Below are 13,575 nucleotides of genomic sequence, written 5' to 3' on the forward strand. Positions count from 1 at the left end.
CCTCTTTCCACACATCCGCGTGTTCTAATACCACCCAGTAGGCTGAATCGTTTTCAAAATCCCTATCTCTTGCAAAAATAACTAATTAAAGAATAGATTATATCGACACACACATCGTACATTTGTATCATGACAAAACTGGGATTCTACAAATATAAAATATAGCTCATTTACGAAACAAAGAGCTTTGAAATCTGTATATACATATTGGTTTCCATACACATATCCATAATTATAAACGTTTTAGTACAAGAGGATCTCATTTACCGGATAAATGGGTTATACATGTAGCGAACAGAGTGAAGCAGAGATGCGGTAATAATAGGAGAGATGGCCGATATAGTTGGGGATGTGGCAACAACCTTAAAAGCAACAAAGCGACGGTAACGTTACGAAGAGAAATGTCCGTGAACGCTAATAGACTGTAAGGGTACCTGCGTAATTGAGCTAGAAAGCTTGCGGAAGATTTTTGTAAGCACCAAGGGACTACCCACTACAGAGAAGCCATATATTTAAATCCAAATGTCCTTTTTCTTTCGTTAATCTTATTATAACCATTATTATTTGCCGTTCATTGATATCTATGCACTAGAGATAAATAACTACTCTTCTTGGTAGACACATTTCAATAAATATGTATGATTAAAAATCAGTTTTTATATCCATACTGCATACGTTGATAGGTATTCCTAATGACAGGTTTAATTATATTATATTCATTGCCTCTTCTATTGAAAATTAAACTGTCGCCTGTGAAGTGTAAGAGATGAAAAGACTTGATTGAAATGGAAAGTGTCAGTTCTCTTCTTATTGTTCACGGATATGCTGTCTCTGAAACTGCAGCGCAGTCGTGCGGGTTATATTACAGGAGAATATGAGCTGGTATTAAAACAGCCTAAATAAAGTGAGTGAGTGAATATTGCTTATCTTTGGTTGTTGATACTCTTCATATTTATGAAAATGTCTTTTAAGTCTGAATATTGGGCCAAATTGTTAATAGGAGGTCCTAAATATGTATTTTTGCCAGTCTGAGAAAAACCATAATGAAATTTTGTGGCATGAGCGTACAGCAGACCGGACAAGAAAGAGGACGGTACGAACTGTAGTCCCATCTTCTTTTTTATACGCTGTATTTTGCGTTTTTTTCATAAAATGTCATACGAACTACCTCGACTTTCCACAATAATCATATACAGCATTCGAATAGTGCGCTTCTGCTCTCTTCATTTTGCCAAGGAATTTAATATCGATTCAAAGAAAAAACGTGCAGCAATTGTGGAATCATTATGTCATGCCAAAGCATAAAACTCGATGTTGCAGTTAGGAACCGCCATATATAAAAACTCGGAGGGTTTTGTGTGAGATTACGAGGACAATATTAAAGGCTCCATTTCTAATTACCCACCGAGCTTGAAAAAAAAGAGAGGAAATAAAGAAAGCTGTCCTTTAAACGCGAAGGATTAACCCCACTCAAATATTTCATGTCTTTTATCTTCCTAAACGCAAAGAAAGAGTTTATCATTTTCCGTATATGTGTCCTACCTATGCTCTCGCATACTGATTGATTGAGTGATTGATTAATTTCGACAATCTTCAGGAACAATTTCATTTTTCAAATGTTGTGAAGCTGCGGCGGAGACTAAATAGGAACTTGGTTACTATTACCTAGAGAGAGGGAGAAATTAAGGACTACTCCTGATGGGTCACGTATCAGGGGGACGAATGCATGTTTTCTATAAAAACTAAAATAAATGTCATCATGCGCACTGAATTGCCAGGTTGCTAGGGCCCATTGTAAAATTTAAAAAAAAGAATTTTGCTGATTGCAAGTGGCGTTAGATTATTACCACAGAAATGGCACGAGCAGACGCTGCCACAATGACAGACGAAGCAGCATTGTACTGACAAGAGCGACTGAAGTCTACCACGCAGCCCGTGTCGGAAACCACCAGCATCTGCCGCCATCACAAGCACCAGCATCTGCCGCTGCTAAGTCGCCTGAGCCTGAAGCGTTTAAAAGCTTCATCAAGCACGTGCCGAGTAAGCGGAGTTCTGGTTTCGGCGCGGCTACATTGTTCGGTGCCCTGACGGTGATGACGTCGTTGATATTTATGATCAAAACCAATATGCCCCAAAAAGTAAGAACTTCGTCTTTTGTCATCATCATTATCATCTTGATCATCATCACCAGCCGGATTATAAAGACTGCAGGGCGAGGGCCTCTCCCATATTCCTCCAATTAACCCAGTGCTGTGCTAGCTGCATCCACTTCTCCCCTGCGAACTATTTTTAACCTCATCCGCCCACTTAACTTTCTACCTTTCCCTGCTACGCTTTATTTCTCTTGGAATCTAATTTGTTACCGTAAGTGACAATAGGTTGTCCTCTCTTCGCACTATACGCCCTGCCCATGCTCATTTCGTTTCGTGATTTTCACTAGAAAGACATCAACTCGAATTATTTATCTTGCCCATCTGCACGCTTCCTATCTCTTAACGTTACCCCTTCCATTTTTAGTTTCATAGTCCTCTGCGTTGTCCTCAAATTAAGTAGAAGCGTTTTCTCTAGCCTCCACGTTTCAGCCCCATAGGTGAGTATAGGTAAGATGCAACTGTTGAATACTTGAGCGATACCGGTAAGCTGATAGTCATAATCGGCAAGTGCTTGCCAAATGCGGTTAATTCAATTTTATTTTCTTACATCGTTCACTTTCTCAATCAGGATCGGCGGTTAATACCTGTCCTAAGTAGACAACATATTCGGCCTCTACTTCCTGCGGTTGAACCTGCGGTTACTTCCTGAGGTTATTGAATGTTACCTTAGTCTTCTACATTTTAATTTTTAAACCTAACTTTCCGCTATTCCTGTCTAGCTCATCAATCATTTTTTTGCAGTTCATCGCCTGAGTTGCTAGGCAAGGCAATTTCATCAGCGAATCGCAGATTATTAAGGTATTCTCTTCAACCCTTATCCATAACTGCTCCCATATAAAATCTTTGAATACTTTCTCTAAACAAGCTGTGAACAGTACTCGGGGAGATCGTGTTTCCTCTCCTTACACCTTTCCTAATGGGAATTTTCTTACTTCCTTTATGAAGAACGATGATTCCTGTGCAGTTCTTATTGTCTTCCAGTAATTTTACACACGACTCGTATACAACCTGATTTCGCCGTGCTTGCATGACTCTCAAGGTTTCTACTAGGTCAAATTCGTTTTCGTAATCAATGAATGCTATGTATAAGGGCTGGTTATATTCCGAGCATTTTTCTATCACCTGGTTGATTGCATGGCTATTATCGATAGTATAGTACCCGTTCCAAAATTAGCTTTTGCTTGATTTAGGTCTACGATTATCGTAATTTTGTTAGCGATTACCTAAGTAAACACCTTATATGTAGTTTATATTTGTTATGACACCTTGTACATTAGTACATACATCTCATTACTGCCTATGCCCAATTTTCTCTTGCCCCGCCGGGGTGTCGCAGTGGTTACGGCGCTCGACTACTGTTCTCAAGGATGCGGGATCGAATCGCGGCCTCGGCGGCAGCTTTTCGATGAAGGCGAAAAGCAAGGCACCCGTGTGCTGTGCGATGTCAGTGCACGTTGACGAACCCCAGGTAGTCGAAATTTCCGGAATCCTCCACTACGGCGTCTTTGAACGTTAAAACCCCACAACCCAAACCAACCAATGTTTTCTTGATCTGTTTAAGGCTGGCCTCGCTCTTTAGAGCACTCCTTTTTAGAACGTTTTTACAACGTCGTTTTTGTACAGCGGAGCGAGCATTACTGTAGACCATTTGCTCAGCTTTTTTGGTCACACCTCTATGCGTTTGCGACACAAAAAAGGCGATAACCCCCAGTGAACCGCCCTGACCACGAACGTTCTTGGAAGTTATCCGAAAACCAAAGTTGGAATGGCAATACTCGCGTACTACCTACTGAGATTTCGTCTTGTCGCCAGAAGACACCACGGCCGTAGAGACAGCTTCTGCAGGTGTTGCAGTGACGGCTAACCAGCTTTCCAAGAATGCTTCCGTAATCACTCATGTTTTTCTGACTCTGCTGTTCGATCTCTCGCTGCAGTACGGCATACCCTCTGTTTTTTGAGTTCAGTATCGGGGCAGGGAAGAATGCGGAAGAATTTTGTCGCGTACGTGAACATCTCTGCTTCGAAGCTCTCGCGTCTGATATCGTCGACGCTCTGAAGAGAGTTGCTTTTGTGTTAGTAAACGAAACTTCGTCATATGACGTACGCATTAAGGGTATAGATGAATTCGTCAGTGCAGTGACGAAGCCGAGAGGAGAGACATCCGAAGAATATTCTCTGGAATCAGTTGTTAGTTCATTCCTGACGTTACTACAGAACAGGGGAAGGATGTCAGAAAACAATCACGGACCGTAATGTCATAAGCCTTAGAAGGCACATTAACTCTCTTATTTACGACCAAGAGCCGGCAAAAAGTGATAGTTTTAGTACTTGTTCAAGAATGTGTGAAACTCGCGTCAAAATAATAATTGATGTTTACAATAGTGAAGCAAAGAAGCATATCTGCGGGATTCAAGCCAAAGCACTGCTTTGAGGCCTTGAAAAGTGTCTTGCAAAACGCCGCTATCGCAAAAGCCTATGCCATCGTTGCAGAAACAATGCTGCAAAAAGTGCGCAGCGTCTTTAAAGCAGACGACTACCAGATGCTTAATCAAACAGTCAAGAAAATACGCCTCTTATTACCTTCAAAGTTCGCGCCAGACGGCCTCATAGTTCCAGACATGACGTCAGTTTACGGTGACGTAGAACAGGGGACTCGCACGTACTTGCTGCAAACCCGACGACACTGGATATTCGCATTGGTTGTTTCCGAGGATTAATCCTCGGGTAAATTTGCTCGAAGATGTTGAGATGTGGCACGCAGTAATCAAAGGCAACGTGTTAACGGTGCCCACTTCAGTGTACAGTCTTCATTAATTCACGAACGCTTCGGATTCTATGCACCTGATCTCAGCAGTGGGTGCCCACATAGTGGACTCCCTGTTGAGACTAATATTCACCAGTACGGTGAGTGTTGCAACAAATGTGACTTTGCAAGACTAACACAACTACATAATAAAGTACAAGTGGCCATCGATAGAATGACCACCTAGGCTTCTCTGGCTTAGTGTACAGACCAGACTGGAGGCTAGCAACGAAGTCGACGGGGTTCACTTGTCGACAAAAATCTTCCGCTGCGCGTGACCCATCGACAGCTATTCTACATGCGTTTTGTGCGCTATACAATGTGCGAGTCACCGCACCTCAACTACCTGATGCTGCGCCATGCAGTGGACATCTCGATGTTTGACTTGACAGATTTTCCCAGAAATTTCGCTGTGACGTCAAAGTTTCAAAAATAGGGGACATATGTAGGCCCCTAACCAGCAATAGACTGTGACACTACCTATTACGTTTTATAGCTGTGCAGCTTTGTGCGCAATTGGATACTACATTGCATTATTCAGGACGAGAGTTTTGTTTTGTTTCATATCTCATTGCTCTGAAGTCATTTCTCTCCAACGGATGATTAAAGTCTACAGACCCGATTAGCGAAATTTTTCAAGTCAACAAAATGACATGCAGTGAATTTTTGTTTTAAAGCCACTGGGTCGTTTTTATCAGAAATCATGAATACACACTTTTTTTCAAGAATGGATTTCAACAACTATTTAATCATAAACAGCAAAAAAACTTAAGCTGTGGAAACAATCCTAAAATCTACCCATGACCAACCTGTACGTATTTAGCACCATGGTTTGTGTTCCCTAGATTTATGTAGATAGCGTAAAGCTACAACTTAACGCACGTGTCCATTTTGGGATGTTTAGCATGAGTTTGTTTAAACTTCCCGTCTTTGATCCTCGCTCATGTTTTCAGGCGCCTTGTTTTCTCAGTTCTACCTCATTACGCGACTCAGCCAGTGTTCTAGCAAGTCTCCGCCTCATTTCTATTGTCCTACACCACCTGTCCCTCTATTTGCTTCTCAATTTATCATTTCATTTCGCTACGCCTCTCTCTAAACGGTAATCAAAAAGATTATTGTTGCATAAAATGTAAACAAAGTTTAATTTCACATCGCACACCAAACCCTTTTGCACCCATTTTGTTCTAACTTTTTATTCCTGGTTTATTACCTTATTTCAAGACTTTCCACATGAAAAAGAGGTGCACAACTTCAGCACCGTGCGACCTCCAGGGAGGTGCAGTTTCTGCATACGACTTACGTCCGCGCACCGTAACTCGAAGTCAGAAAATGCTATCTCGCATTTTCAAATTTTGAGTGCACCTGAAAAGAAAAGAAGTAATAAACTTCACTCAAAGGCATCTGATCCTCCGAATCAGTTTGGGATAACTAGTTCAGAGCTCGAGCAACATGCAGCGCTCTTCAGGTCTGGTAAACCAATCAAACATGGTAATCTGCGAACGAGCTGGGCAACACGCCTTCACATGCCCGGCAATGACTGTTGGGATTGGATAGTTTGCTAGAACTGTCCGGTCAGTATTAGAGATCGGTAGGCTTTGCAGTAGAGACACGAGTTTATATATTGCGTGGGGTAGTATTCATTTAGGAGGCTGAAGCGTATAAATGTATTAATTGGAAGTTGGCCTCATATAATGGCCTCCTCTCGCATTAAGCAACATTGTGGCTGTTGAACCTTCAGCCTTGGCAGCGGCAGTGCTGTGAAATGTAAAGTGTCGTACCGGTAGTTTGATCAGGACGACAACAGATCGTTAAAGCCAAGTTAGCCTTCTCGCACATCGGCTTCCAGAGCCCGGTATGTGCATGCTCAGCTTAGCTTCCTCGCTGCAGTGGAGGTAGCTCTGCCCTGAGGTCCAGGCTACGGACTTAGACATATTACATATTGCATTGTTGATGAGGAGATGCCTGGCTTAGAAGGATGTTTTCCGGGACGGTTTGCTGCGTTCGTTGCCTCAGGGGTTAGAATGGCAAGGGATCAGGCCGTCTGCTCAATATAATTGGTGTTGGTGGCGCGCAGAGTAGAAACGGCTTTCAGTGTTCCATGCATGTTTACCGCAACTATGGTGTAGACCAGTATATACCTATTTTTTGCATATTCTCTATAGATCACTTGCGAACAGCTATGATGAGCTGTCAATAGAATAACATCATCACCCGAAGCCGAAATTACCATCGTCAAAAATAACAATCCGGTGTCCACATGGATTCGAACCTCCATCCCTCGGATCCCAACCTGATTTCTTTAACAAACTACGCCACGCCCAGGAGGTTTTTTTAACGCGTAGCACTACTAGCCGCAAATCACGGGTTTCGTCGATGTCTGTCCGAAGCCGCGCGTCCACTGTCACGGGGGAGATTCCGAAGGGGCGGTCAAGTTTATTTATTACGGTATCGCAGGCGACCGCACTTCGGAAGTGATAAAGGAACACATGGAAACGGGTGACGCCGGCGGTTCGGTCTGTTCCGATTCTCGGAAAAGTCGCACTTCGACCGTGCCGCGAAGGAGGCAAGCCAGAGCAGTTAAAAAACGCAGCGTAAGCGCAGTGGCTGTGGGTTCGGCGCTAACTGCTCTGTTCCTCGGTTTGAGGGGAAAGGGCGCGGATGCCATAAATCGCGGCGAAACACGGGCTGGGGAGAATGCGCGGCAGAGGGAGCTGGTGTCGTGTCTTCTGGGGAGGATGCCTGGACATACGTCTCTTTGAAACCGTCGCCCGCACGCAACTGACCAAGGGCAGCGATCGGAATGTTTGGGCCTTAGGTTTGCGTGTTGTTTGTTTTGGAAGCGCCACTGTCGGCGCTGTTTTTCATTGTAACTGCTGGCCACCTCTTGCGTGAGCTGAGGGAATATATCGGAGAGAGTGTAAATCGAAGACGTATGTGGTAATTCATGACAGATATAACGGTGATAAGCGGTTCTACGCACCTACTTCATATTTTTATAACTATTCAAATGAGCCATACTTTTTCTTTATTGCATGGACTAAGACTTCAAGCCAGATATAACCAGGTCGCAAATCCCGCAAGCTGTCATACACAACTTCTCCAGCATCAAGCTCTCACTTTGCCACATCCAAATTTCGGGAGACATATACTCATCGATCAAAGGTAACCAGGCAGGTGGTCGATCTTGCTCAGCATATACCGTCCGCATCGGCTGAGGATCCAAGGAAAGTAGGTTTGATTCCCTGTGGAAACAGGATTTATTTATAATTTTTAACTATCATCCTAACCGTATACACGGAGAATTGTGATGTATGTTTCACGATCCTGAGCGTGGTCTTCATACTCGGGATATAGACCATTGCCGTGGCCGTGGGGACGAAAAGCGGCGCGCAGAAAAGGTAGGCGGTGGTGAGATGCTGAGGTTGGAATCCAGAGAGTGACTACGTGGTCCATCGGTCGGCGGAAAATGGCATGAAGCTGGGGACTATTCCCAAGAAGAACCATAGAAACGGTTATGTAGCTGAGCTTGGTTGACGTGGCGATCGTAGCGGTTTAGTCGGCGACTGGGGCAGTAACAAGCGATGTGCCCCTCAATGCAACAACGTTGGCATACGGGAACTGTACGCAGAAGACCTTCTTCCATGGAAGGCTCCAATGAGGAAGGGGCATTTGATAGTTAAACGTGTCTGCAGATCTTCGGGAGGAACGCCAGAAAGATCGCGCAGGTGGTGGTGACGGACGGCATTCAGAACGGTGCTCGTAGCGCTGCGAGCACCGTCCTCGGTCATTGAGTATTTGTTGCCTTACAGAGCTTGAAGACCTCTATATAGGTTGTGCATGTTTTTCCCGGTAGCTGAGCCTTGTGTGCGACCAGGTGCTCATCGCGTTTTTTCCGCGTAAGGCACTCATCAAAGCACAGGCGTAATTTGGTGACAAAATGTTCCCAGGTTGTCATACAGTCCTCGTGGTTTCTGAACCAAAATAAAGCGGTATTTTTCAGGAAAGAACCCACACTGACAAGCTAAGTGGTTGCATCCCATCGGTTGTCGCGGCACACCCGTTGGTAGTGGGACAGCCAGTTGTTAATGTCCTCGTCCACCGCTCCTGCGGAAGTCCGGGGCTTGCGATAGCGTAGCGAGGAACCGGTCCCTGAGCCCGCAGGCTGGTCTCCAGCTTGATGTGCAGCGTCACCATGGTCTGCTGGCGGGACATCGGCAGGTTGCATGACACTGGTCAGTCGTTTAAGGCCCACAAGACTACGACCTCTACGATGCACCAGTTCAAGCTACGCTTAATGTACTGCCTAGGATCTATACTCCAGCATATCAACCACAACGTCACAATCGTAGCATGACCACGAAGACCTTCAGGAAAGTTTTACAGGCAGGTTCACAGAGCTAGCCGACAGCAGCACCGACGCTACAAGACAAGGGTGTAGTTGTTCACCAAATAAGTTATGGTGCATACCTACATAGGGGGATCGGGGAAGAACCAACGAAGGGCGCATCACGACGACGATGATGATGATAATAATGATGATGATAACCTTGCACAAAATGGCACATACCCACGGCTGGGGAATAGCCAGGGTACATTATAGATTGTAAATATATATGATGAAGTACTGGTGTATTCAGATAAATATAGGTGTTTACTAGAATTTGGAAAGAAAAATAAAAAGGAAAAGAAAAGTGATGAAGTCTTACCTAGCATAGGAATTTGCCTTTAGGAATTACGTAATCATGAATCGAAACGCCCACTGGTTTTAAGGCATATTTCTTGACGCTTGCCCTGAAGGAGAGGATAACTTGAATGGTTAGAGGAAAGCCTAATCTCGAAAGGGGAGTGGCTAAGTACATTTTGTGGAGAGATGCGAACCGCCAGCAGAAGAGGAAACATGATCTATGGATTCAATTTCTTTGCAAGGCTCACAAAGGTTAGTAGCGGATGACCTCGAACAACATAAATACAGATTTAATTTCGGTAATCGGGAGCGCAAAAGAGTCATAGACACTTCACATTGGCTTGAACTACAAATGCATCTACGCCAAGGCTATCTAAGATGTTGATAATTCGGTGCAGAAAGAAGAGACTCGTAACTGAGGTAATGGAGACGTTGGAAATTTTGAAATCATGCTAAACTTATTTAAACGGTATTAGGTATCCACTGCAGAAGAGGTCCACCAAGCGCGGATCTTGATAAAAAAATCTGCCGTTTCATTAGATGTAAAACCACAGTGACCAGGAACGCAGTGAAAACGCAATTCTGCAATGTGAGGAGAAATTAAAAAATAAAGGGAACGGCAAAGCAGAGTGTATCTCGCATTTTCGAGCGATGCCAACACGAATAGGCTGTCAGAATAAAAATGCCCTAAGAAATATTACTAGGGATCTTTGTCAACGCTAACTCAATGGCCAGAAGCTAAGCAGCAAAAATTGCCGTATAGTCAGGGAATAGAAATGAATAACTCCAATCAATAGCCTGTGATTATATGCAAATGCCTGCTTTTTCATTCTGCTGCGAGGCATCTGTAAAAATAGCACTATGGCTCGGAAAATTGTCTAGGTAATCCTCTATAAGGGCACTTAATACTTTGGCAGACAAATTCGCAGCATGTTTGGGAGGGTTTCATCAAATGAGATTATAGTATCAGGCCGCCGGTTCTCAGCTTGCACGAAAGAGTTTATTAATATGGAAAGTTTTGACAGCAGAAAACTAATAAACACAACCTAAGGGAGCTGAGAGAGCACCAAGATTTCCTCCATTCCTCCCTTTTTTCGCTCTGCTGGACAATTCGTCTTCTCCGCAACATTATTAAGCAAAATATGGTCTGTCTGATGTTTTTCAGCACGATTCAGGTTCTAAGTAATGCACCACATACATTACAAGACTACTGCCAGGCGATGCCTCGTGGAAAGCTTGTCGCAAATTATTCGCGTTTTCAAGAATGAGGGTCTATAGAAGAGGCGAAGTTGGCTTTTCTGATGAAATAAAATCTGCTTTGACGAAGGGCCACCTACAACTGCTCTTTCTTTAGTTTTCAGAGGCTGGCACTAGTAAAAAAAAAAGCACTGCACAAAATCGAAACTTTTCACAAAACTGCTACCCAGCCATAAGTTTCAAAGATATATGAGGCTTTACACCGCTACTGAACTCTTCTAAAAGCTCGTAAACAAGCGGTGATACTTTTCTTCTAACCGTCAGAAAACAAAGATATAGCCTCTAAGAAGGTTTTCAGGCGAAGAACGAGAAAAAGCGTCTAGCTTATTTGTAGCACCGGAGTAGTTTCACATTATTGCATTATTGGCCACTAAAGGGCAGCCTTGCGGCTAGGAATGAAAGATGTACAGCTTTCACATAATTTAAACGTTAAAGAAAAAAATAATCCTTGTCCAGGTTTCCAACCCGCGACCACGACTTGTCCAGGCGGTTCTACCAACTGAGCGGACCACGCCGGCTAGCATACCAAATTTTATGGTGAGCACGAATTGATCAACTCAACGTGGGAATGAGGTTTGAAGAATGTTTTCGTGAACACTATAGCATTATGTACATTATGTATTCTAGAAATAACATCAACAATATCCAAGACATACTAAGCATATTTAATCCCGTATTTTGGTTATTTTCTCTCTCTCGGCATTCTTCTCACTGGCGACAAATAGTGCATGTACAGGCGACAACAAGTCCGCACTTTAGTGATCGCAGATATAAAAAAATCTTATCGTTAGTGTCAGTACCTCTCTTGAGATTACTGACAATGTCTGAATGAACTGCGTTTCATCCAAGCATGCTTGCGCCCCATAAAAGTTGCGATGCTGAAGCAAAAATATTTTTTTAGATGTAGTTCGCGTGGATATTATTATCCAAATTTACGACGGTGTTCCTAATGAAAGCAGTATTGTTATATCATAATGAGGAAGCGACCAGTAAAAGAATAACGCTGCTTTGTATCAACATTTATTTCTTTTCCGGAAGTGGCTGCAAACGTTTTCTCACTGCCTAAAGCATCATGCCCCGTATTAGAGCTTCATTTTTTGCTTGGAAAGGTACTTGGAGCCGCCTGTGTGCTTAAATATATCCCTGCAAAATACGCTGGTGTCGGGCGTATTTTTTACTTGTTCATGGGACTTTTAAAATTTGATATAGAGCGACAACTAGTCTTCTGTCTCCGGACCTATTTTGAATTTTCTACTTTTCATCAAGATACTAGGAGCAAAAATAGCTCTAAAGGCTGCGTCTGTTCTAGTGGAGCTTAAAGCTCTTTGTTCGCCTTAGAATTAGTTTGGGAATTCTGCTCACTGTTTTAATTTACCCGTTCCATTCCGTCGGATAAACAGAGAGGATGTAAAGCAGTCTTCTCCTTTCTAAGACCCTTATTGCAAAAAAGCCTGCTTTTTTTAAAGGCTTGTACAGGAATATTTGGAGGGTTTGCCTGCCCAGTGGGGAATGGAAAACCCTACTAGAAAGAAGAAAGCAGAGTAAGCAAAGATAATATTGGGCTGACCATCACATAAACGGGTCCCATATTTCTTTCTTCTCACAACTGCTGGCCTATGGACGCCTCCGGCAAATTGCACGAACTATTTATTTCAGTCGGCCTCTGCGACCTAACAGGCATTGATTATAGATACGGTTTCTCGCCGAACGAGAGCCTGTGCAAACCAATTTGATTATTACCTACAGAACAACACAGCGGTTATACCTGTCCCCTGTCGGGGTACGCGCCAGCTCTATATCTTGTTTTGTTTCCATGCATATACAGCAGGTAGAGTAAGCCACCAAACATTCAAGCACTCGTTTTGTTGAACCAGCACAGAAGTCACTTCGTGGCTACTCGCGTGACTAGAGGGCGATCTAACATCTCTGCCACGTCTACTTTCAGTTCACCCTTCTTTGCACATTCTGGCGCGAGCATTTTGGCAAGTTTTACAGCGCATGCACTTCATTGAGCCCACACTTAGCTGACCACTAAGGCGTTTTCTCCATTTGACAGGAAATAATGGGAAGACGATTCATGCCGATTCTGTAGCAGTGTACGGCAACAGTGTCTCATATCGTGATATTGTTGTGAAACTGGGGAGGCGCGAATCGTTGGGTCGAACAGGTCTCCTTTACGAAGAATGCAATGACCGACAGAGATAGAGGCTCTAGAGCTTATTAAATGTTCGGTAATCTTATAGCAACCAACGCATCAGTTTAACAACTGTGAAGCCAGAGATCATAATGGTCTTCAAAGTAACCAGCACAAAAAAAAATTGCACACGATTACGTTACTTCCTTATGCGCATTTTGAGTGCAGCTCATCATCTTTTTCAGCTTTTCGGTTGATTGACGCAAAGAATTCGAGCAAGTCAAGTATGTACAATTACAGAATTTTTTTATTTTTTCACGCATATTCCTTCTTCAATAAATACCACACTTAGAGTTCTTGATCTAAACGCATATGTGGCCTGCGTTACAACAGGAAAGGTGGCGGTGGCACTAAGCAGAGTAGCTGTGCCCGCCGCGGCAGTCGAAGGACTTCCACCGGTTGCCTGGCTGATGGCTTGAAAAAAACTAGCAGAGAATAAACTATTTTATAGACAGGCGGTTTGCAGTGGCGAACGGCGGTAGCG

The 13,575-nt window shown here is 43.5% G+C and overlaps 1 long non-coding RNA gene across 1 annotated transcript; it reads left to right on the forward strand.

The window, feature by feature from the left end:
• The first annotated feature begins 794 nt into the window (after positions 1 to 794).
• Positions 795 to 13,318, forward strand: LOC146208680 (uncharacterized). Its single transcript, XR_014703396.1, has 3 exons — positions 795 to 904; positions 11,354 to 11,434; positions 13,277 to 13,318. It is a non-coding gene; the product is annotated as an uncharacterized LOC146208680 (long non-coding RNA).
• The last annotated feature ends 257 nt before the right edge of the window (positions 13,319 to 13,575 follow it).

The sequence above is a fragment of the Amblyomma maculatum genome, chromosome 1, assembly GCF_055883805.1.
Source record: "Amblyomma maculatum isolate TAMU_Amacu chromosome 1, ASM5588380v1, whole genome shotgun sequence".
In the NCBI taxonomy this organism is placed as follows: domain Eukaryota; kingdom Metazoa; phylum Arthropoda; class Arachnida; order Ixodida; family Ixodidae; genus Amblyomma; species Amblyomma maculatum.